The sequence below is a fragment of the Lissotriton helveticus genome, chromosome 3_1, assembly GCF_964261635.1.
Source record: "Lissotriton helveticus chromosome 3_1, aLisHel1.1, whole genome shotgun sequence".
Taxonomy (NCBI): Eukaryota; Metazoa; Chordata; class Amphibia; order Caudata; family Salamandridae; genus Lissotriton; species Lissotriton helveticus.
Window position 1 is genome coordinate 489232763 of NC_136061.1, and position 26523 is coordinate 489259285.

The following is a 26523-nucleotide window of genomic DNA, read 5'->3' on the forward strand; positions in this document are numbered from 1 at the left end:
CATCCTAGGACCGGTTTCTAGCTATCAGCCGTCTTCAGCCAGGATAGCTTGACTCCAGTGGCTTAGTGAGCACGGGACCCACGTGTGGGCATACCCTTCCCACATAGGGTGAAAAGCAAAACACACAAGATGATGGACGGAATGTTGCACAATGGCAAAACATTCACCCCCAGTCACAGATCTGGGTTTAATCCATCGTTATTTTGCTCACCAAGTCACCCCAGTTCAGACCTGGCCATATGCAAATCAGTCTTGGCCCTGTGCCTCATGGGAACAGTCCGATCCGAACTGCCAAGCCATGTCTTCCCTGGACCAGAAGCAAGCATCCTAGGACCGGTTTCTGTCTATCAGCCATCTTCAGCCAGGATACCTTGACTCCAGTGGCTTAGTGAGCACGGGACCCACGTCTGGGAATACCCTTCCCACATAGGGTGAACAGCAAAACACACAAGATGATGGTCGGAATGTTGCACAATTGCAAAACATTCATCCCCAGTCACAGATCTGGGTTTAATCCATCGTTATTTTGCTCACCAAGCCACCCCAGTTCAGACCTGGAGATATGCAAATCAGTCTTGGCCCTGTGCCTCATGCAAACAGTCCAGCCCGAACTGCCAAGCCATGTCTTCCCTGGACCGGAATGAAGCATCCTAGGACTGGTTTCTTGCTATCAGCCGTCTTCAGCCAGGATAGCTTGACTCCAGTGGCTTAGTGAGCACAGGACCCACGTCTGGGCATACCCTTCCCACATAGGGTGAACAGCAAAACACACAAGATGATGGTCGGAATGTTGCACAATTGCAAAACATTCATCCCCAGTCACAGATCTGGGTTTAATCCATCGTTATTTTGCTCACCAAGCCACCCCAGTTCAGACCTGGAGATATGCAAATCAGTCTTGGCCCTGTGCCTCATGCAAACAGTCCAGCCCGAACTGCCAAGCCATGTCTTCCCTGGACCGGAATGAAGCATCCTAGGACCGGTTTCTGGCTATCAGCCGTCTTCAGACAGGATAGCTTGACTCCAGTGGCTTAGTGAGCACAGGACCCATGTCTGGGCATACCCTTGCCACATAGGGTGAACAGCAAACACACAAGATGATGGTCGGAATGTTGCACAATGGCAAAACATTCATCCCCAGTCACAGATCTGGGTTTAATCCATCGTTATTTTGCTCACCAAGCCACCCCAGTTCAGACCTGGCCATATGCAAATCAGTCTTGGCCCTGTGCCTTATCTGAACAGTCCAGCCCGAACTGCCAAGCCATGTCTTCCATGGACCAGAATCAAGCATCCTAGGACCGGTTTCTGGCTATCAGCCGTCTTCAGCCAGGATAGCTTGTCTCCAGTGGCTTAGTGAGCACGGGACCCACGTCTGGGATACCCTTCCCACATAGGGTGAACAGCAAAACACACAAGATGAGCCAAACCAACCATCACTTCAAAATGGGGTCGTATCTGTTGCATTGTAGAATGTCATATAAAGTTATCCCTTCTTGTGATGTAAAGTCACTCTTGGTATGTGACTGTGTTGGATCCAAGACGAGTTTAAACCTTTGTTCTTGGCTATTCCAAGACAGGAAGTCTATTGCACAGTGTCATTTAGAAATATCATCTCTAAATAGCGCTTCTGTTCCCTGGACTTGCCAGTCCCTAGAACTGATTTTAAGTCTATAGTGTCTTTCCATAAGTCGAAACCCTGTTCAGACAGTTGGGTAATGAAGGAAGCAGTGTAAATCTGTTTGGTGTTAGTCAGCATTTTTTTCTGTGCGAATGTCGCTGCAACCTTATAGTAGTATGAGGTCGGTCTGAGATGTTAAACCTTGAAAAATATGAAAACGTTTCACAAAAGTTCTTTTCAGTGGCGTAGGGCAATGTTCCCATTGGTGATATGTGAAAACATTCCTAGGGTTACTGGATTTGTGTAAGAAATTATGACCAAAATGTTGTTAACAATACATTGTGTAAAAATTTGACGTGTCTTCTAACATTTCATTATTAGAAAATGCGGCAGATTGCTCTAAATCAGATAACATATTTGTTACAGTTTCAAAATTCCAATCATCAGAAAATGTACTGGAGGTAATGATATCATTTAAGGAAATTTTAAATAAATGTGGTATTTTTAAAAGTTCCATCGAACCAAATATATCATAATCAACTTTGTCCCATACTACACCATTAGGTAGAGGAATTGCTGTAATGTTAACTGATGACAAGTCTCTTCACGATGTGATGAAACATGAGGTTTTAAAATCAAATTAACATTTAATGCTGCAGAGCTTTGGCGAAGGTAAGTTCCATTAATAATTAAGCCGAAAACAGTTACTAAGCCTATCCAGAACATAAAGAACAGTATACCGGTGATAATCCAAAGTTGTAGCCAAGGTGACATCATGTAAGTCTTTTTAAGAAAAATGAAGAAGTCTTTGATTTGTTGTTGATGAGTTATTGGGCATTCGTCGTTTCAGGTTCACTTGGATCCAAAGAAAAGGTATCAAAGTCGATGAAATATCCAGATGCAGTTTGATCTATTTTGGGTAGTTCTGCAGGATTTGTTGAACTTGTGGATGGCTCTTGTTGAGGCATATTTATGTAGACATAAGTGTTAGGTCGAATTTAAATTTTTCTTTCATTTTGAATGTCAGTTTAAAGAGGAACGAGTTCCATGGCATTGTTACATAGTCCATCATTCCGTATAGGTGACTCTTCAAACTTGATGAGCCTTTCTGTTTGAACTTCCTGTATAGTAGCGAGAGGAGGGCGTCGGCTACCCAGGGTCCCACGAGGCCTACTATTCAGTCTCAGCTACATAGTGTGGTTTTATCAGATCAATGGAGAAAGATCTTTTCTGCTTCTTTCCGGCAAGAAGTGGCAGAAGTACAGTTCTTGTCCCTTCAAGTACCAGGACAGGTACAGGCTTTCTGTATGATGGCCCAAATAATTTTTTGTCCACTATCTTTTTTCTGATTAGATCCCCAACTTTAGTGACCCAGACAGGTCTTGCCATTACTGACTTGACTTCACCAGAGGCGGTCCATTTTACTTGCACATTGCTCTGTAGTGCGCTCGATTCATTCAGGTCCAGTAAAACAGCCAAACGTTTATTGATGTCAAAAGGTTTTTCATCTGACACTGTGCCTTCACAATCGAGATTAGGTACCCACATTCTCATTCCAAAAAGGACCTCCTAAAGAGTGACACCTCCTAGAGAACTTCTTGGCATGTTGTTCAATGCCCTCTGTACCCCATATAAGTGATTGACCCAACTACCACCCGTGCCTAATACTCTAGCTGTTAATGATTCCTTTAAGCCCCGGTTCTTCCTCTCCACAACCAGATTTTCCTCTGGATGGTATGGAGAGGAGTAGCACAGAGCAACACCCAAACGTCCCATGTCTTCTTTGTAAGCCCTAGAGTTAAACGCACGGCCACGATCAGAATGTAATGTGCCAACTGCGTATGTCCCTATAAAGACTTGCAAATCTTTAATAACAGTTCGTGCGTCAGCAGAGTACTGAGGACAAACCCTTAGGAATCTTCAGCAGGAATCCACTGCAACCATAATGTATTTGTAAGCCCCATTAGATCATATGTGGCCGCAGTGCTCCAAATAGACACGCGCGAGTGGTCTGTCTGATATTAGCAACGGTGTCTGCGCTGGACGTGTTATGGTGGAGCCCTTCATCTGTCGCATTTTAAGATGCAGTCTTTGGTCTGCTTTGTTAACCGTGGCCACCAATAGCGTTGTTTCCGTGAAGAAACAGTTGCCGTAAATCCTACGTGTTCAGACCCCAAACCCTCGTGTGCAGCTAATATTAAGCCTAATCTGCGATCCATGTCTGGTATCACTCTGTCCCCCACTCCGGGAATCTGAGCAAATGGAACGTTGTTTGCATCTAACTTGTAGGAGCATTTGAGTGGAATTTGTTTGGTACAGCTGAGTTATTGCATGTAGCAATGACAGCAACCATAATGTCTCCATCTATTCTCGCTCTTGAATGAGTGATTGCAGCTACGTACGTACAGCCCCTTTTGCGGCTTCATCAGCCAATGAATTCCCTTCAACATGAACGCCATCACGTTGATGACTCAGTGTGTGGATCACGTGAGCTCTTGGTAGTTAGTTTTTCAACTCTGCTACCTGTTCCCATAGCATTATTTGCTTAATTGTGCCACCTTTTGAGGGCCCTATTCACAGAACTAACTCAAGACAAAATCCTAAACTGACTACTATTTTCGTATTCACAGAGGCACTTACTCATTTTGGTATTTACAGAAGACACTTACTCATTTCGGTATTCACAGAAGTTAGGAGCCCTAACTTTAGGACTCCTAAATGCCTTCTGTGAATACAGAAAGTCTTAAAATTAGGATTTTTCTCAGTTTAGGAGTCCTAAAGTTAGGACTCCTAACTTTACTACTACTAAACTGAGAAAAATCCTAATTTTAAGACTTTCAGTATTCACAGAAGGCATTTAGGAGTTCTAAAGTTAGGACTCCTAACTTCTGTGAATACCGAAATGAGTAAGTGCCTTCTGTGAATACCAAAATGAGTAAGTGCCTTCTGTGAAGTAGTAAGTTTAAGATTTTGTCTTAAGTTAGTTCTGTGAATCGGGCCCATCGTCCTTAAACCCATTCTGACCCCAGTAGGGAAGATATTCAATGTATGACTGTACACAGTAAAAGGAATCACACATGATTAGTGTGGGGAATTCTTAATCCGTATTTATCAGTGCCGGTCATAAAGCTTTCAATACTGCCAGCTGAGCTGTGCAGTCTCCTAGAGAATTTTCCTTCCTACATACAGCCTTTTAGATTCACACATGTGGCGCTGTATTGTTGTCTACTTCCAATGGCCGGCTGAGCAGATCCGTCAGTGTAAATTATGTATTCATACTGATCTAGAGGCAACATTTTATTCAGGAGAGAATATTCATGTTCATTTTGTAGAACTACTTCTATTTTTAGATGTGGGTCGTATCTGTATTCCACGTCTGATGCAGTGAGAGAATTAGCCCATTGTATCCATCTCGGATGTAAGGCTTTAGCATTTGGAACGCTTGCCTTTATAGCAACCTCTAAGGCTGATACTGGTGTTGCGACAATTATTCGCTTTCCATGAGCCAGCGCTCTTCCTCTCACTACAGCAGTCTATATTGCTATCAGTTTTGTCTGTGGATGCAAAGCGAATCTCCACATTTGTATATAAATGTGATTTATATGCTATGGGTACAGTTTCGCCTTCATTGTATGTTAGGTAGGTGTACCCAGATTGGCCCGTGACTATATGGATCATGAGGTTGCGGACATTTACGCGTGTCTGTAAGTGTTTTAAAGCTATCATGTCAGCTTATAGGAAAGTTATCTGTGGGACCCTGTGCCCATTGCCTAACAGAAACATCAGGTCTTATGAGGTTGTAGAAAAGTTTAAGCTTTTCTGCATATTCCAAAATGTATGTTCTACCAAAGTTCAGTAATCCCAGTATGGACTCTAGATTTTTCAATGATTTTGGAGGTTGGAGCAGCACACCCTTTTATAAAAAGTTGGCTGGCAGGATTTTCCCTTCACTTGAGAGTTCATATCCCAAAAATAGGACATTGAGGTAGGCTATTTTTGATTTAATAAAGTTGAACTTGTAGCCCTCAGAAGTGAATCCCACAATTATGGTGCTCATCCTGCTCAAGTGTTCCTCTAGGTCATCATCCATCAGATAAATATCATCTACATAGGACAATGGCTCTTCATCCAGATTCTGGAGTAACTTAGTTACCCTGGCCTAGAACAACCCTGGGCTGTCCTTATACCCCTGGGGGAGTCAACAAAATTGACGCTGGGTCCCTAACGCCGAGCATGCTGCCAAATATCTGCTCCCAGGTGCTATATTTTGGCAGAAAAATCCATTTGAGATATAGTGTTGTTTTGTATTTTTGCCGCATGTTGTTCATTAATGCAGCACTATGTGTGTTTTGTACTGCAAATGTTTTTGTGCATGAGTTTAGATGTCTGTAATCTAAAACTAGATGATATGAGTTGTCAGGTTTCATTTCGGGAAATAAAGATTATTCATTAAGAGGTGCAAGTTTCAATCACCACTTGGTATTCTAGTTGATATAAGATCTCCCTGACCTGTTTTTTAGCTTCTTGCTTAATTGGATATTGTCTCTGCAGTCGGAGTAGATTTTAATGGTATCATGTGGTGAGTTGAATTCTCATCCCATCCAACATGGTTTGCGATATAATGCAGGTGCAAAAGCAACCTCCAACTCCTGCGCGTATGTGTGTTTTAGGTATTGGGGAATGAGGTCGGAAAAAGCTGGCATAATTACTGTTTCTCCCTTTGGGCAATCTGTAACAATAGTAGGTGGCCAATCTCTTTCAGCTAAAAGGCTGTCATATCCAAAAGTCAGGTTCTCCTAAAAGAGATCTTTAATTTTTCTGGGCTTGTCTCCCTCCGTTTGGAGTGCTATTTCATTTAACCTATGTGGGACACTCACCCTAGTATCATGTGTTTCCACTGTGATATGTTCACTCATCTCCGCTGTCACCAGAAATTCCATCAGGTTCTGGCGAGCTATTTTTACTTCTGCTGCACTGTCTAGCATCGTCAGAGCTCATTCCCTGTTCAGTAGTTGAGTCCACAAAATTCTGGGCATGTCTCACTTTGATACCTGCTACCGTCTTCTTTTTGAATTAAGGTTTTGATTTAGGCTTTTCTTCTATTTTGGAAGTGTAGTCAGAAGTGTGTTGTGCGTCTTTGGACTTTGTATGCTCTTCTTGTCTGTGTTCTGACCGACCTTCCCTCTCTGAGTTTTTCGATGAACCCTGAAAGGAACGAGAGGAACGTGTATCAGTGTCCTGATACCTTTCAGGTTTTCTAATGTCCCTATTGCCAAGGTTATATCTACTTTCTGAAAGCTCCTTTCAGAGAGCTCCTGTTGAGGAGACCTACCTCTGGGTTGAGACATAATGTCTTTATTCTTTTGTTATTATCTCATTTCTTCTTAGAAGAAGCAGGTACTTGCTTTGTGTTATCCTTCTCAGGACCACAATGAGTTAGGGTTTTATTGCTCTAGTCCCCAAACTGTCTCGCCCTGAGTCAGCATAAGCTGATTCAATTTTTAGAGGTAATTCTTCATGTTCCTTTTGTAAAAGAGTGAACTCCCTCAGGCATTGGCGAATTGCCACAGTTCTTGCTTCCGCTTTAATGTTCGCTAATATTATAGCTGATACATGTGCCAAATTACCTAGTATTTCATCCCTAAATTCAGAGCAGGTTCTGCTCCATACTCGTTCTGTATTAGTCTTAATACATCTGGTATTACTACTAATGATGGGATACCATGTGTCCTGGTATATATGGCAGCGAAAACTATACCCCAAGAGGTACAATCCTCTATCTGGGGTGTTATCCCCATGGGCATGCAAATTGTTAACATTCTGTGTTTTTCATGTGAGCTGATGTTTGGAAATAATGCTTCTAGCTGTGTTATTTTTTGAGCCACCCAAAATGGCATTCGTTCACGGTTAGTGGGCATCTTACCCATGACTGCGTGTAACGTTTGAGGTGTAATTTTAGTCACTGATGTTAGAGTCAGACCTGTTTGTGTAGCCGTTGCTGGCTGAACCGTGAGTGTCATCATCACAAACTGTGTCATGTTTCTGCAAAATGTTTTATTAGTTCTTTATGAAGTATAAGTAAGTCTCCTGCTGGCATTGTTTCATTGTCAGGATGTGATGAGTAGGCTCCTAGTTCTGGCCATGTAGTTCCGTCTCTTCCGAGCGGACGGAGTCTTACTCTAGTTCTTGTATGGGGAGGGCGCCTTTAAACCAGTATAAATGCTCCTGGTAAGTGAGCGGAACTTCAATGTCCTCGTATGAACAATATTCGTTCAGTATTTCATCTTCTGTGTAGTAATTAAATGTTTTTGTTAATGCATTTGCTTGTGGGATAGTAACCCATGAATAGAATACCTCTGTTCTAAATTATTTATGTGCCTCAATCACAGATGTTACTGGCCCACCCCTAGCTGATAACCCATATGCAGCTACTTTTAGGATGATGGCATTTTAAACATTTTCTGTAATTTGTATTGCATCTGCATCTTCTTCCTGGACTGTTATATTCAGTTTGCACTCAGTGTCTCCCTGTTCAGTCATTGTATTAAGTGAGAAGAGTTCTTCAAAGGAACTGAGATAAGGTGTTATGCACAAATAGGAACAATGTGTCCTTCAAGCTTGATTAACCAACAGCCAATACATAGGATTTTGCCTACTCAGCTGCGGTGGATTTTTTGTTCCCTCCCACTCCAGACGTCTTTGGGGAAATGTGAGTAGGGGTCTCTGCGAATAGCACAACTGAACTATTCGGATTTGACTGTTAAATAGGTACCCAACCAACGTTGGCGGTGCCATGTCATGTAGTTCCTATAGAACCTACATAGGAACTGCGCATTTAGACGACATACACTGCAGGATTGGTGTCAGACTGATTCGAGACACCCCCACCTGGTATGTTGGCCAGCTAGCTCACTGTGCCACTAGAGGAAACTCCTCTTACCAAGGAGAGAATAGTTGTTGGCAACCATCGAACATAACAACATTGATCCCTCAGGACCATAGAAAGAGTGTACTACTTTTCGTTTAGTCACTCGTGCTCACTCAGTCTCAGAGAGTTACACAAAATAAACGGTAGGGATGTTAGTCTGATGTAAAATAGGTGCGCTGAAACAACCAAAAGACAGTAACAGATATAAATGATTAGAAGCACTAATAAAGTGAAAGGATGGTATATAGCTACCATTTTGCTATAATCATCAATACAGGCAAGTGTTTAAAATACATGACAATAAAAATGTGTACTCCTATGATGCTACCCTAACTAGATGTACCTAAGTGTACCTAGCATGTGTCTAGGTGTTAAGCCAGGAATCCCTCTAGGATAAAGTCAATCCCATTACCTGAAGTGATAGACTCTTGGACCACATCTTGGTCTCGAGTTGGACACCCTGCAAGGGATGTTAGACCACTGCGAGCTGGAGTATCTGCATGCAGGAAGCTCGGCGTCTCGCGTCAGCATGTCGGCAGGGAAGTCCTGATCTCCTATACTTGTTTCAGCAAGATGTGATGTTTTTATACCCTAAGGGTCTACCAGGAGTGCTACCCTGCTGTGCCACTTGTCAGATTTAGGATGATGTCGGGAATGAACTTTATACAAAGAAATTATATAGGAGATGGTAGTCCTGCTGAGTTTCTGAGAATCCTCATGCATAATGTATGAGGCTTCTACCAGGGAAAACCCAGCGTTCTGTGTGCAGTGTCATATCTAGGTAAAAGGTCAGTCCACAAGAACCAATATGTATGTATTGTAGGGAAGAATATAGGTGATAGGTTACGATGTTACCTGAGCCTATATTGATGTACCTATATGGAATATAACACATGAATAAAGAGCTGGCAGAAGGGGAGCAATGTAACTCCTTTACTATTTTAATAAAGTCAATTCCAAAATTAAATAAGGATAGTGCATGACATAAAAGTAGCCAATGAACTTTATCAAAAGCTTTTTCAGCATCTAGAGCAAGAAAGCCAGAGGCTGATATTGTTTATTACAAGAAACAAAAGTTGTGTGTTGTTGACAGAAAATCTCTTTTTCATGAAACCTGTTTGATCTATATGTATGAATGATGCTAAAGTGTTGGAAAGTCTAGTGGCTAGAATTTTTGCAAACATTTTACAAAATTGATGAGGGTGATTGGGTGATAATTAGAGACTTTAGTCCGGTCTTTATCTTGTTTAGGTAATTAGTAAGGCTTCAGTAAAAAAACATGAAACCATGCCTGACTTACTGAAATAACTAAACTGGTGATGTTAGTGAGGATTAAGGACAGTAGCGAATCATCAACAATCTCAGGAAGCAATTGTATCTTTATCTCTTATGAAGAGCATGAATGTTTATTCCACCTTTTTTAATGCGAAGATAGTTGGCTAACAATGTTCTAGATCTATTAGCATTAAAAGAAAATTTAGCTTTCGGATTTGAAAGTTGAATTCCAGCTTTTTTGCTTAATAATTATTATATTCATATCTGAGTTTTTGTAGTTCAGTTTTAAAATTATTAGTGTTAGAGAAAATAAATAACCTTTCTAGTTTAGTAATTTGTGTATCCAAATCTAATAATTTCTCATTGAATACCTTATTTTTGTGAGCCATTATGGAAATAGTTATTTCTCTTATATAAGCTTTAGAAGCATCCCATTTTATAATAGGAGATGTTACACCATCAGGGTTAGGAGAAAAGTAACCTTTGATAGCGGCCAATATTGTAGCTTTATTAACACTTTGAAGAATGGTATCAACATTCATGCACCATCAGGAATAAGTAACAGAGAAGTTATTGGCTTGCAAACGTAACGAAATCATTGCATGATCAGAAATTTCAATATTTCCGATTGAAGGTTGAGTTAAAGAGTTTACCACATTTTTAGAAGCTAATAAATAATATAAAGATGAGTTAGAATTATGAGGCTTGGAGAAAAAAGTAAAGACTTTGTGAGAAATGTAATCTCCAAATGTCAATAGGTATTGCATTTTCAAATAGTGTTTTAAGTGTGTAAAAAGCTTTTGGAGGTTTAAATTAGTGGAGGAAAGCCTATTTAAAAGGGAATCACATATCAAATTAAAATCTCCACCAACACTAAGAGGAACATTTCTAAGCCGGCAAATTTCATAGGTAATGCGATTCCAAAAAGTAGGCTCATCAACTGTTGGTCTGTTCATATGTTAATCACAGTATTGGCAAGTTTAATTTTAACGGATAGGAAACTGCCTTCTGAATCTGAGCATTTATACAAAATTTGTAATTGAAGTTTTTAGAAAATAACATTGCCACACCATTTTTTTTACCCAATGCTGGGGAAGACATTTTCAGACCAAACCATTTCTTTTTCATGTAGGCTAAGATTTTGTTGAAAATGTGTGTTTCTTTCAATAGACACTTGTCTGCTTTATGTCTAAATAAGTAATCAAGGACTTTCAAATGTTTAACAGGTTTTTGTAACCCCTTAACATTCATATAAACAATTTAGATTTTATGAGTAGTATCTACAGCTCAAGGTATAAACTAAGAATTACAATCAGGGAACAGCATTAAGAGAAATACAATAGTTGTACTGGAGACCCATGTAGTAGCTCAACGGTAGATAGTAATACAATAACAGAACACAAATGTGTGTCTCACATAATAAGTATGTGAGACACACGTGCATTGAGAAGAGTAGCTGAGTGAGAGTGAGAAGTTCCTGTAGCAATCATAACGTTTATTGGTAGGGCTAATAAGTAAATATTAAGTAGAGACTCCAACATGGACTAAGCAATGTCAGTTTGATGGGCTTTGCACATCTATTGAAAGTGGGAGATGATTATCCAAGATTGCACAAAGATCTTCTGGACGATGAAATGATTTAGAGATGTCATCTTTAGAAATGCACATGCTGGAAGGGTCAAAGTGACTGTATTTAAATCCAAAGTTTCTAAATCGTGGTCTTAAAGCTTTAAAGTCAGTTTTCTCTTTAGCAAAATCTTTATGGATGAAGATTCTATTGCCACCAACTAGAGGCAATGGAATTCCTTTTGCAGTTTTTTGAATGAGGACAAGATGATGATGACACAGTCCCCCTAAATATCACCTGTCTTGGTTTTGTATGCCCAGGCGCATGAGGAGATGGAATACAATACACTTTATCAATCTCAAATTTTTCTGGAAATTTTAATATTAAGAGATTAGGCAGTAGATTCTTAAAATAGCGTCTACAATCATTGTCCTGTATGTCTTCAGGCGACCTGAAAATTTGCAAGGCATATTGCCGATTTTGATTTTTCTAAATCTATCAACATGTTCATAAGTGTAAATTTTGGGACAAGTGGAATTAACTGCTCAAATGTTGCTTTATTGTCATTCATTTTTATTTTGTTGTCTACGACCTACATTTAAAGACCTCCCATATCCTTACGAATTTATTTAAGTTCAGTAAAAATATTGTGTTAGATCTAACTGCTTGTAATTCCTCCACTATAGTTGTAAGTGATGGTTAAGATGAGTCAACAATCTTAGACTTCATAGGCGCTGAGACTGCTTGCTTACATTTATGAGCTAATGAAGATAAAGCTTCGCCTTCGATGTGAATACATTAACATAAAAGTTTATATAGCTGTAATATAAAATGGTAATGTAAATGAAAACCCAACCCAAACCAATGTACAGCTGAAAGACAATGCCAGGTGAAGCAGCTAAAACTGACTGCAGGCGGATTCAAGGCCGAAGCCGTGCCCTCTCCTTACGAATCTCCGCCTTCCTGACAGAAGCTCTGGGGAGAGAGCAGGGAAAGCCTTGGTTATAGGACAAGACGTCTCCCACAACTTATGGGCAGAAGATACAGCTACAGACAGGAAGCCAGAAGGATACTCATCGCATGGGGGTAATGAGAATGGCTTAAGCACTAATAAATGCCCTGAGAAATAGCTCATTGTATACCGGACATGCAGGAGCTTAACAGTTTACTGCCATCTCCTCATTCTGGTGTCATTTTGTTTTTTCTTGTGTTGTGTTTTTACTTTATTACTGTTTGTGTGCTGCATAAGTATTTTACACATTGCCTTTAAGTTAAGTCTGACTGCTTTGTGCCAACCTTCCAGACGGTTAAACACATGTTAATTTATTGGCTTTTGTGGTTCACTCTAGCAAGGATTGTGGTTGTTGCCCAAGTGAATCTTCCATCTCTCTCAACCAATAACCTAATGTCTTACAGTATGGCTGTTGGTACTTGTCTTTGAGTTGGGGATGGCTTGTGTGAGGAATGGCACTATTTTGCAGGATCAACCCTAATTTTTGCTAGATTTAGTGCTGGTTTACTGACTGAAGTCTAGAGCCCAGTACATGTGGTCTGTTCTCTATAGTATCTGTGCAATTAGCGAATACCTGATTGGCAAATTTACCTTACCTATAAGTCTCTAGTAAATGGTACTGTATAGATCCAGGGCCTGTAAGTTAAAGGTTATTAGTGAACTGCCACACTGATTGTAACAGCACTTCAGTGACAAAGTGAAAACACAATGTTAGTCCTGCCACTGCAGCCAAGCATGGCAGTTTTTAAAACTGCAAATTTAACTTTGCAAAATACACCCTTTGCCAGGCTTAGACCTTCCTTTTTAATACTTATAAGTCACCTTAAAACTAGGCCTTTTGTACCCATAGTGCAGGGTGCATGGTATTTTAAAAGCTGGACATGTGTTCTTAAGTTTTACATATCCTGCAGTGATCAATCTTGATAGTAATTTTTCACTGTGGCCAGGCTGGCTCTACCATAAAAAAGCACTGGGTTACATTATAGCACCTTGTAATGTAGAACTGCACTTTGGGAATAGCTAGACTCATCCTTGAAGCACTCAAAGTAATGGGAATTTAAAATCCAATCTGATGGAAAAGTCGAATTTTAAATGACTATTTTTAAACTGACAGACTGGGAGGGATCCAGTTAAGGAATTAGGAGCAGGGATCCATACAAAGTACATGACAAATAAATAACCCTCTTAAACAATAGATATAGCATTTATTTCCAAAAGTCTCATAATTGCTCCGAGCCTAAACCCTCAAAAGTACATTCTGTATTAATCAAGAAATTAGATATAATCACAAACATTGACAACATATAGCTATAAATTAGGTATATATAAGCGGCGTTCATTCATGTTCACCGCAGCCACTGTTGAAAGTAAAGTGAGAATCGTGAAACAGTGGCCACGCCATCTTGTCCCTTTTAGGCCCATCATGCGCGTAAGTGGCAGCCATCTTGTGTGTCTTGGCCTCTCTGCCCACTGCCAATAGCCTGCGCGTCTCTCCCCCTCACTCCCCGGCCTCGCAAGCATTCCCCTGCGCCCGGACAGCCCCGGGTCTCTCCTGCTTGGGCCATAAGCGCACCTCTAACGCAACCCTGTCTCCGAGCCACATCCCGTGCTGAACCCCCTCACTCTTTTATCTCATTCAAAGAACAGGCCCTTTTGATAACCTCTTCCTCCCTGCCCGATTGTCCGGCCTGATCCCAGGCCATCACCTAGCCCAACAGATGCAGTTTATTGCCCCCTACAGTAGGACCTCGCCTCACATCAAAGGAGCGGGGATTAATCAATGCTTTCGCACCCCGAAGATCCGACTGATCACACACATCCCCGTTCCCAGCGGAATGTCCAGCTGTGCGATAACCACCACATGCTGAGATCGGGGTGGGAACTCCACTGTAGATGTGTGTGGGAACGGGCCTGGCCCGGGGATTCCGAGGATGTCTTTTCTGTCCTTCAAAGAAACATTACGGATGCAGTGTATGTAATAAAGCCATAAACCTCTGTATAAGAGGCCAGGCCTCAGAGATGCGGTTAGAGCACCTCGAGAAGATACCCTGTTGTCAGATTTTACGTGTTCTGCTCCGTCGGAATAAACTCCTGTTTCCTGCCTTCTGTCTCCAGCGCCTGCCTCTTTGTTTGGTAATCTCGAATGGTATGAGAGGCGGCTAACGCCGGGCAAATACTGAAGGGTTCTTGGTCGAATTCGGCCCTACCTTTTCACACACGGCCAGCACAACTGCAGTCACTCTTGCAGGCGATGCACTGGAATAGATTGAGGCCTTAACCTACCTTGGCAGTGTCATAGACAAGCAGGGTGGCACAGATGCTGACATTAAGGCTAGAATCAGCAAAGCAAGGGCTACCTTCATTGAGCTAAAGAAGATCTGGAGCTCCAAGGCCCTAATGTTGCAAACCAAATCAGGCTTTTAAACACCAACATAAAATTGGTCTTACCTCTGAGTAAGCTGGAGCCATCCGGATCTCCACACCTCCAGCCCATTCCTCTTGTATTTGGGTATATTTCTTCTGGGGTAAGGTACTAGGTATGTATTAGCTCAAACCCTTTATCTCTGTATTTCTGTTTTTTGCTACCCAATATATCTTGCAATAGCTTTTACCACTCCTTGGTTGGTATTTCTCTGCAATGTCTTCTAAAAGCCTCACCTTGTCATCTTCTCGCCAGCCTTTAACAGTTTAAAAATATTTGTTATCACTCCCTTGGATTCCGGGCGTGCCAATTTTTAGATATTTTTTCAAACCTGTAAGACCTCAAATTGCTCCTGCTTTCTTTGAGGTGTGAGGGACCCAATGTCTTAATTGTGCATATGTTAGCCTTTTTCAGTGACCTTGATTACAGCTTTACATTGAATAAACAACTTATTGGTTCCTTTCACAAATAGATCTCCCAGAATTAGGCATTCCCCATCTCTTCAAATTCTGTATGCTTGTCTCCCATTGCTGTTGTAAACGTTAGTTTCTAACCATTCGGGCTAAAAGGGGATGGGTAGGTAGTAAACCTCAACTTCCTATCCACAACTTCCAAGGTTTTCATGATCATGTTGAATATATCAATAACATCTGCATGCTTAGGTCTAGATTGTTTAGGCAGCCAAAGAATATCCCAAAGAGTCTCCGCACTACCCGAAAGGAGCCTCAAACGTGCAGCCAAGTAGTAGCTCAGTGAGTCTGGGAGAGCCAACCCCCACTTATCATAGGAGTCATTAGAATGTTTCTTGAAACCCTAGCTCAATTAGCATTCAAAATCAATATTTCTAGCTTTGTCTGCAGAGAAACTCTTGGAATAGGGCATGGCATAACTTGAAATAAATAGAGGATTAGTGGCAGAACATTAACCTCAACAGTGGCTATCCTTCCTAACTGTGAAAATGGAAGTCTGCTCCATCTAATCAGATCTACAGCTTGATTGTTTTTTCAGGCTTTCGCTCATTGCTAAGGTGAGGGAACCAGCACCACCTAGGTGTGGTAACGACAACTACTTTCCTGGTGGTGTTAACATACCTTTTATGGACACATACCTAAACATGGTGACCAATGGAGAAAATATGACAATATAAACCAAACAACTGAAATCACAAGGCAGTAGGGGTAAGGATGTACATGCCCTGGCAATGGTAATTTCTGAGGGCTATATCACAGTTCCCTTTAAGTGGTAGCATGGTCATTCAACATAGAGAGGAGCCCATCTGCTAATAGGGCTTTTTACTCTTTCATACTCTTGTCGGTCACCATTTATTTATCCTTTAACTGTTTTTAACATTACACTGGGTCCTGATTCTGCAATGTTTTGCTTTTCATCCATGCCATTTTATAATTATTTTGTTTCAGCTGCCTGTTGGGGGTATTGGGTGCAAAATGATGTATATTCAGTGCGGGAGACAAGTCCCCTTAACCTCCCTTGTCAGAATGCCTTTGACTCACTGCCTCTCACTTAGAAGGTTGCTTAAGGAGTTGAGTCATGAGAATGTGTGCAAGAGAAAGTCTCCATGATTTATAGAGTTTTAAGATTGAAATATTTCAGCAATGGATTCAGCAGGAAATGGGTGACTCAGTGAAAGACCTTTCGAGGTGGTGGAAGAAGTAGCCCACGTATAAGGCTGTTGCAGTATCCTAGGCAGGTGAATACAAGTGTGCTAACTGTGGTTAGGAATATTGAAAAGATAGTAGTAAGCACAAATTGTAGTTTAGGTGTTACGTGTAAAGATCCTAGAGTGGACTGTGAGATTGCAAGCAGAGTAGGAATGAACAAAGACGTTAGGGAGGAAAAAATGAAGACCCCAATTTAGAGTTTGGCCGACAGGGTACTCTTCCACAAATGTGCTGAAGTACCCTCTCCTCCAAACCCTCCATATGCTTGCTTGATTATGACTCAAGGAGACTGCTGGGTTTCCTATGGCAGTGTTCCGCCTGGCTCCCCTGTCCCCTGGTGGAAACATACTCTGGCAAACTACCCATATTTAAAGTAGACAGTCTGATGTTCTTTTTTTCTGTTCACCCCTACCCAACACCTGCAGCAAAATGGAGGGACCAGACAGTGACTACCCTCGTCATGCTCACACCTGCACTAACACCCACCTCTTATCCTCTACCTGCACCCCTGCTGACACTTTAAAGTGCCAGCTATTTTCACCCTGGAATTGAGGAAACCCACATAGAAAAAGACCTCTGAGTCCAAGTTGATATTCCCCACTCTGGAAAGACAATTCCTAATCGCCTCTTTTTGGTGTGAGGATACTGGCCTGACTCATAGATTCCAACACTCCATTATCTCTGCCCAAAAACTCATAATCAGGGCTTGTAGGAAATTGGGTTGCTGGTTTAGGGGTGTAAAACCCTACTCACAATCTCTGTCAGGTTACAAGTGAACCCCTGATTAACCTATTATTAACCCTCTGGTAACTTGACACACAGCAGTCAGGCTTAGCTTAGAGGCAATGGGCAAAGTATTTATTCAATACTTCAAACAGTAAAAGTGAAAACAGAAGAAAATCCCAAAACAATTTAGATTTTAACAATTTAAATGAAAACTGTGCCTAGTGGCACAAAGCACCAACTGTGGTTATCTATTTTGCCGGACCAGATCAAAGTCAAAGGGTCAGACTGCGATAGCGCGTGGGCCAGAAACATGGACAAAGTTAGGCTTGATGAACAGAGTACCTGAATTACTGCTTTGCAGAGCGTTGCGAGATCCCACGTTGAGGATGCATCACTTCGAGGCAGTCCTGAAGAGCTGCATGGCTGCAACGTGGAGTCATGCTTCATTGTAAAGGACGCCATCGACACAGGCTGGCGATACAAAGTCCTGCGTCGAAGATGAGTCGTGGTTCTGAAGAAGCTCCAGGGCTGTGATTCGAAGTCCTGTATTGCACGTCTGTCGTTCCAAAGTGGAGATTCTTTTTGCTGTGTCGGTTCTGCCCTCAGGAACACTGCTGGGCTGGCAGAGCACCTTCAGACACACTTCCAAGGATGCAGGACTGCAGTAGCACCTCTGAGGTGGTAATATTCATAAAAGACAGAGTGCAAGTGCTGGATTCAAGGTGGTTGGAGCCTTTTCTGTCCTTGAGGCTCTTATCAGGAGGCCATCCAACTAGCTCTTGGAGTCACTCTGGTGGTCCTGGGATCAAGATGCTGGTCCAGTCCTTTCACACAGGCAGCAGGGATGCAGGGAAGCAGAGTAGCAGTCCTTAGTCTTCCACAGGGTTTGAAGGTCCAATATTTATACCTGGAGCCAGCTTTGAAGTTGGAGAAGGGACTGGAGGTTTCCATCCCCAGAGTTGTTTGGGATATCCTGCCTGCCTGACGTTGCACCAAGTTATCTGGGGACACAATAGTCTATTGTCAAACTCTGTGTTAGTGTGCTCAGGCAGATGGGCAAGTGTGGTAGGAGACAGCTCCTCCCCCAATCAAGTCAGAGATGGCCTATCCTGCCAACACCTATTCCCCCTTTTTAGGTTTTGCCTGCCAATGCGTACGAAGTACGCATGCGCTAGCAAAACCTCTTGAGATGTATATGTGATGGATGACCCGCCTCTGCCTCTCATTGGCTAGCTCCATAAATGGAGGCTAGCCATTGGGAGACAGAGGCTGTCAATCACGCTTTCTCACGAAAACGCGATTCGGGGGCGTTTCTCTGGCTTTTTTTAAGCCCCGCCCCTTTGTCCTGGGCCGCGCTGTCATTGGCTGCCGGCCCGGGACACCCCCGTGACGTCATTTCCCGGGCCGCGCTGTGATTGGCTGCCGGCCCGGGACACCCCCGTGACGTCAGCCAATCACAGCACGGCCCGGGACCTGACTTGTTTGTTATGATATTTTAGTTGATTATAACGCGCTGGCCTAATTACAGTTGGCCGTTAAGCCTACGGTAACTTCATCTGTTTCCTCCACCTTGGAATTCAGGTTGTTGATCGAATAAAATCCTCACTTCTGGACACTTTGGAGAGTGTTTTTTTTAACTTGTTTTGTATGTACAGCAGCAGACTATGAACTCGTCAGCTTGTAGATTGTTTCCTTGTTGACTCTCTAAAAATGTCACGGTATTATTTTTATTCATATGCATTTTGTATTACTTTTGATTGATGTCTTTGCTCCGCAATTCAGTATAAAGAAATGCTAACACGTGAGAGAAATTAAAAACGTATGGAATATTCTTGTACCTTATATATATATTTACTGAGCTCTCATCAGAAGCGTGGTCTCTTGACATGGCCAGTCACATTAACTCTAGTTCAAAGCATTGAAGGATGTAGGGGCCTGCGAAACAACTGAGAAGTCCCGAATCTGTATTTTTATTTTTTTTTGCAATATACGGAATGGTACCAGCAAGGTGTTTGAAGAGCGTAAAAAAGTTCTCGATTGCAATCGAGCCAGTGCTTTGTGGTTCTTTTGCGGCTGCTTGAACACCTTTAAACCTGCATTCCTACACATTTGCACCGAGCGCCTCGACAGGGAGCGCCTCTTTGTGCATGCACCAAGGCCTTTTCTGTCAAACATGGAGCCGTCTCCGTTTTGTACCTCTCCAGTCATCATTGCAGCGACTTTGCTCCCTTATTATTGTAAGGCTCTCTGCCGCGCAGTTCCTTTTCCTCCTTGCCTAGCACGATGAATTGTTCGGGCCTAAATGTTTAATGAGTCAGTGCATTAGAGGCTTTACTTTTCTTCCAATTAACCCTGAGACCACTCTGGCCTTTTTGTAAATCCACCAAGGTATTTTGTGAGGCCTAAAGGATAAGCTGCGGGCGGCCCTCGCCAAGTGTTAAAAAGACTAATCTACTAACAAACACCACCATTGGACAAAAAGACTTTAATCCCTATTTTGGTAAAGACAGGCTTAGTGTCCCAAGAGGGGTTTTCGACTGGAACAAAACACAAGCATTGCCATCGAAGAATACTTTGCCTATATTTATATACAAAATCGTTACAAACGAAATACTCGTAAGAGCCTCGAGAGATCTACTGCAGCAAGCACTCTGTGATGCTGCCTCAAACACTGGGATTATTCAAAAAGAGAACCCAAAGATTTTTCTCCTGCCCACTGCTTTTCTAAGCAGCAGAGAAGTTAAATGGACGCCTTTTTTTCAACAAACGACAAAGGGGGTGCATGAATAACTTGCAGAGAGACCAATTGCAATTTCGGATGAGGCACATTTCATCTGTGTGCAGGCGCGTGCGCCTTCTTGCTATATCTACTGTTTAGGTTTTTACAAAAAGCTTGTGAGATTTACCTTTGAAGCAAAATGTGTGCATTTTGTGAACTTCTCTTTTTTCTTGATTAACTTGAAATTGTTTCATTAAATAAAGTCCGACAGCTACTTTAAAGGTTAAATTATTTGTGAAAACCCGCAAAGACCTTGAAGTAAGGCGCTGCATACATTTATCTGAAACTGCACATACAATGACAGACTTTAAAAAGCTAAAGATTAGGCCTATCAAACAATAATAGTGCACATTTTCAAATCCACTTTTTTGTGTGAAGGTCTGCTAACACTGGGTGAAGAGTTGAAAGATGCATAGCCCATATTTGAGAATATTTATCCTCTTTGTTGATGACTGCAAAGCGTTATTTCCTTGACATCTCTTCTCACCGATTCTCCTTCTCACCTTTTAATTTGAAGATGCTTTTTGATTAGTATGTTGCCTTGTCTCTGTTTTCCTCTGTTAAAAACAAAGTTAATGGCTGCAATAAAGATTGTTAGACAGCTTCACCAAGACCATAATTGATAATACAAAATCCTGAAATTGGTATGTGCTACTGATATCAAACATTGTAGTTGCTATAACATTAATATGATAAGTAGTCTAAATAACATAAAAATATTTTTCCTCTCTGGAATAGTATAATAAAAACAGACCATTTCCCCATGCCTCAGCCAGCGACCCTATTCCAGTGGTTGCTTACGAACCCAGTAATATCACCATCTGTGATTCACTTTCTCAAGTATAGTGGCCGCTGCAGAAGTGAGAATAGAATGTCAATCGCCCGCCTGTGAGCTTCAGGTAATGTGGCTCATTGTTGGAGAAGTTATTGGTCATGGGGGAGGGGGGGTCCTTTGCTAGGCCAGATCCTTAACTGAAAGAGGAATACGTGACTAATACTTTTATACAATTCCATTATACTGATTTGCCTAGAGGAACTTGTTGATACAATAAGGCTGTTTGACTTTGGAAACCCAATATATGACCTCTTCATTTATGCCCTGAAGGGGCTACCTTAGAAACTACCCACAGACCAATGTATGTCATACTGTGATCCCCCTTCCCCCCCTCCCCCCCCCCCCCCCCCCAACACTGAGAACATTCTGCTCTCGCTGGTATAGAGCCATACCGTTGGCATTCATAGAAACTGGGATTCCGACTTGGGTCGGTTAATGTAAATCCTTTTTAAATTAATATCTGACTCACTTGAAAACAGACATGCACCAGGGGAAGTGTTCTAAAAAAAATGTCAGGCCCAAAGCTCTGAAGAAATACAAATTCCAAAGCATACAACCAAAATATGCCAAGTTATATTTTCTGATGCTCTGAAATCCAAACCTGCATAGATGTTATGTGGCTGAGAGGACCAAGGGATATGCCTTAAGGAGCAGAGGTAGAATTTAGAAATCTTTCTTTGCATTAATTCAAGCATCTAAGCAAAAAAATCTAATGACAATATGGTTTGCCTAACCTCTCTGAAAACTAAATGGACGTTGAAAATTAAAGAGATGAGTTAAACAGGGGTTTTAAAAGTAAACGTTCAGTTTTAATTGCATTAAGTTTGTGCAGCTCAGCACTATTGAAACTTCAAGTCTGCAGAAGCAGTAGAATACAAGAATGCCAAAGAACCCATCAATGGTGTCAGAACATGGAGGAACTTGTATATTGACGAAGTGACCACCTGCTCAAAAGAATATCTGTTTATTTAACTGAAGATCAGTTGCCGAAAGGAGGTCACATGTTCATTTGCTGCTCTGTCTGTAAGTTCTACTTGCTATAGTAAAGCATGTAGCAGTGCATATTTTTAGAGTTCACAATGTTGCCCCATTATCTGAGATAGTTTGGTTCAAATCTCCTATAAAACTGTAGTTACAAAGTCTATGCAAACATTTAATATGTGTGCACAGTCCGAAAACCTGTTGATAAGTAGTAACATTGCATGTATTGTTAATACATTAAGTGTGGTGTACAATGGAGAAGAAATACCACACAACACCAACAGCAGTGGCCCTCTATCAACAATGTTAACCGCAGGGGCCCTTCACAAGCAACAGGTGAGGTTATGTAGATGTTTTCCGAGGCCCACTTCCCACTAGCTTCATTCAGTAAGTCTAATGAAGTGTCACTGTGTCAGTGGTAGTTGAACACTTAATTCTGTTTTTGTAGATCATTAAGATGCAGTTGAAATTTCTTTGGTGTTTTCCGCATCTCAAATAATTTCAGTGGTCTAATGAGCAAGAATTAGCCACTGTGAGTGCTGCTTTAAAAAATAAACATTCCTCAATGTTCTCTTCTGCTACCCTCAAGCATCACCAGTCCACTGCATGCCTGTGTAAGCATGGTTACACTAGTATTCACATTTAAGCATTTCTAATCTCAGTATTTCTGCTTTAGCTTTCAGAGTCATTATGTTACTCAAACCCCCAGTTTGCTCTTTCTTCAAAATGCATATTGCAGGCTGGAGGTGCATATCGTTTTTCACATAGTGTTTATTTTAAAGTTCTTTGATTGTGCAACAACAACCTCTTTATATAATTTCTTTTCTGGAAGCTGGCCTTGGCCTACTGTTTCATGAACCTTGAGTGTGTCCATTTCACTGAGCCTGCACTGTGTGCCTCCTATGTGAAGACAAATCATCCTTTGCGTTAAGCCGAATAACTGATTCTTATGTGACATTTGCCCTATTTGTTGGGCTACTTAGTATTTGTGCTGCACATTGGTCCTTACAACCTCGAGTCAAGGAATTCTTGGAGACCTCTTAATTACGGTCTTCATTTATTTCTTGGTCTTTACTCCAACATTTTCTGTACACTGATGAACCCTATACCTATCATTCCATAGTATTTGCACACTTGTCCATTGACGCACTACTTTCAGATATCCATCTATCCTTGATGTACGAGGACTTTCCGAATTTAGTGTTGTTGAAGAGCTGATTTATTCATTAATCTTGAGTACTGTAATCAAGCTATATAATCCATTATCAAACAGTGTGTCACTTCTCTAGTGTTAGTATGTGATACTGCCATTGCTGTTTTGGGCCAAGGCTGCAATAGTGACTGGTTTTGGGTAGGTTCCATTTTAATAGGAAATTACTTGGTTGATTTTTCTAAGACCAGTGGTTCTGTTTGACAGTTCTGCACGTAATTTGGCAGTGGGTTGATGCACCTATCTTAGTTCCTTTATGTCAAATTTAAAGCACATTTTCCAGGGGGAACAAAGTTACCTTAGTTGACCTAAAAGTAGCACTTCCCTTTTTAGGTTTCGCCTCGCCGAAAGGCTGCGCAAGCAAAAAACTTTTGTTTACAAGTATGAGGCTTCGTTCCGCCTCTGTCCCATTGGCTAGCTCCATAAATGGAGGCTAGCCATTGGAACAGAGATGCGTCACTCATTCCCCGAGCAGATTCGTGGGTGTTCCCGCGATTTTTAATCATCCCGCCCATTTTGTGCGTCATTGCGGCGGTGGGCGGATGTTTTTTTTTTTTGTCTCGGCATGTTTTGGTCTTTTTCGAAGTGTCCTTTGCAGGAGTGGACTGCGCGATTGAAGTTGCCAGGAAGTACTTTGTATTTGCGATCAGGTAAGCAGCATTTTGTTGATATTTTCTTGTCACTTTGTACCTCTACCCCGTCTTATGTCGTCTCCCTGTTTGTTTTACGTGTTTGCGTGTCTCCCGGTCCCGTGTGGTCGTATCCTGCCCCCCTCCCGCTGTCCGTGTCTTTCAGGAGCTGCTTGTTCCTTCTGTTTCCTCTGAAGCGACCCATCGTCTACGGGGCTGAACTCCATGTTGGCGTTGGGCGCAGTCCTTGCCTTGGAATCCCTGCTGCATTTCCTGCAACACATTGGTGGCCATTTTATGAGCGGTGTATAATCTAGGCTCAGTCATTTGCTGCTGTTGGTTTTAACGCTAACTATTGCTCATCACTCCCTGCACACACAGCATTCTCTGTGACATCCCCAGGGCTTTTCATACGTTGTGGAAAGATTGCAGTCATTAGGTAAGATAAATGCTAGTTCCCATAACACATTGTATGCCTCTCCGGAGTTTTAAGGTCAACACCGGTTTTCACGGTATCCCTCGAGTAGACTGCTAATTGAAGTTAATGTTAGCGATGGGGCATTTCAACAGGCCTGTACTCATTATGAAGAGGAAACTCGGAAAAGAAAAGTACTTATAGTAGGTAATTGAAGTGATTAGCAGATCACAAAGCACACACCACAGGTTTCATTTTTGAAATCGTAAAACATTTTACTATAGAAAACCAAGCAAATAGGAGGATTGGTTTTGACCAATAGTATTACGGCATGCGTATGATATTGTACAGTCTGACTTTGGTAGGTATTTAGTTTTGTAATTTGAAAGTTCTTGTATAAAATTGCATTGTTTTTTAGATTTTCTGAATTCCCTTTTTGAGTGCAGAGTGTGAGTGTGAGGGCAGAGTGCAAAGTGAGTGTGCAGAGTGCAGAGTGCAAGGGAGTGCAGAGTGCAAGGGAGTGCAGAGTGCAAGGGAGTGCAGAGTGCAAGGTAGTGCTAGGGATTGCAGAGTGTAAGGGAGTGCTAGGGAGTGCAGAGTGCAAGGGAGTGCTAGGGAGTGCAGAGTGCAAGGGAGTGCAGAGTGCGCTAGGGAGTGCAGAGTGCGCTAGGGAGTGCAGAGTGCTAGGGAGTGCAGAGTGCGCTAGGGAGTGCAGAGTGCGCTAGGGAGTGCAGTGTGCTAGGGAGTGCAGAGTGCGCTAGGGAGTGCAGTGCGCTAGGGAGTGCAGTGCGCTAGGGAGTGCAGTGCGCTGGGGAGTGCAGTGCGCTGGGGAGTGCAGAGCGCTGGGGAGTGCAGAGCGCTGGGGAGTGCAGAGCGCTGGGGAGTGCAGAGCGCTGGGGAGTGCAGAGCGCTAGGGAGTGCAGAGCGCTAGGGAGTGCTAAGTGCTAGGGAGTGCAGAGTGACATTTATTTATCTGTTTTCAAAACCAACTCATACATGCAAATTTTGTCATATACAATGCCAATAGGTCTAACTTTTCCAAAGGCGAAACCATTGCATTGTAAATGCTTGTTTCTCACTGTCTGGAAGTAATACACAAAGGCCAAATGCTAGCTACATTTAGTCATGTGCCCCAGGAACCAGAGTGCAGGCACCAAATGCTCAGGACGAGAAAATGGCAACTTTCGAAAAATATACAAACTCAAATACGCCTAAGCTGGAATCAATCACCACACTTTTATCTTTTTGGGTTCAGGTTTGTGATTTCCTCATACCTTGGTTTTATTTTACCACTAGTTTTTTTAGATAATGTTAACCGTTTTTTTATGTCAAACACATTAGATCACATGCATCACAGGGTAAATATGCCCACTTGGCTTTGTTCAAAACATAATAAAAATTATACTTTCACAAAAATTACTCATATTAAAATAGAAACATATACTTGACAAATTAATAGTATATTTTTTGACATTGCTTGGAAACATTGTCTGTTGGGATGGGAGCAAAGCTTTTAATAGGATCAAAACAGTTCAAGATACTTTACTTGGCGATGCACAAATGATAAATATTCAATGAATCCCAATTTTCACACATTATCTTTTCTGTGCAATATAGTCTTATCAGTAAGTCTGTATATGTGTGCGAATGTAGTGCTATTTCGATGGGCAGTATGCTGTCTGTCAATGACAATGCTCTGCCTGATGATGTTTTAGTTACAATAAAAAAATCGCACACCTCATGTCCATTAAAGCTAGGTGGATTGCAAAAGTTTATCGTTTTAAAAAGTGGGTCATGGTTCTTTAAAAAGTTTGGGAAGCACTGTTCTAGACTATTTCCATTGGACTAAACCTAGGAGAATATGTAAATAGTTGTGCCCCTTCTATGATTGTATAAGTGAGCCAAAAAACAGTGGTATGGAATATGTCAAGAGTAATTATCAGATCAATACAAGTGTTTCCATCAACAATGTTTACTGTATAAATGTTGCATCCTCAGGAGTGTGGGTATGTCTACACACAGGCCATTTGCTCACTGTGCCCCAGAAACCTAGGCCACAGTTCCCTAATAAAGCCCTACAATGCTAAAAAGGGGGCTGGTAAGCTTGTTATCCTGGTCTGGTAGTTCGGGATGGGCCACTGGAGCAGGATCAATGCTAATTTTGAATGAGGTTGTTCCTGTTCTGTAATGACAATGATAAGCTAAAGACATCATTATCAGTGGTTCAGATATATTCAAACATCTCCATTCATCATTTTATGCTGTTTTATTCATCCCAGCCGTTTTGGGAAGTTTCCTTTATGTATCTACGTTCTACATGTTCTCTCTCCACCACAGATACACAACAGACTAACATAGTTTACTTTCTCTATTCTAATATATTTTAGTGAATTGTTATTTGGCATGGTGCTGGTTGTCCTGGCAGTAGTTTTCAGGTGTCGCTT

At 41.8% G+C, this 26523-nt stretch overlaps 1 protein-coding gene across 4 annotated transcripts in view; it reads left to right on the plus strand.

Moving 5' to 3' along the window:
- ANKAR (ankyrin and armadillo repeat containing) overlaps positions 1-26523 on the plus strand; it is a 1199016-nt gene that overhangs the window by 848544 nt on the left and 323949 nt on the right. The window lies entirely within an intron of this gene.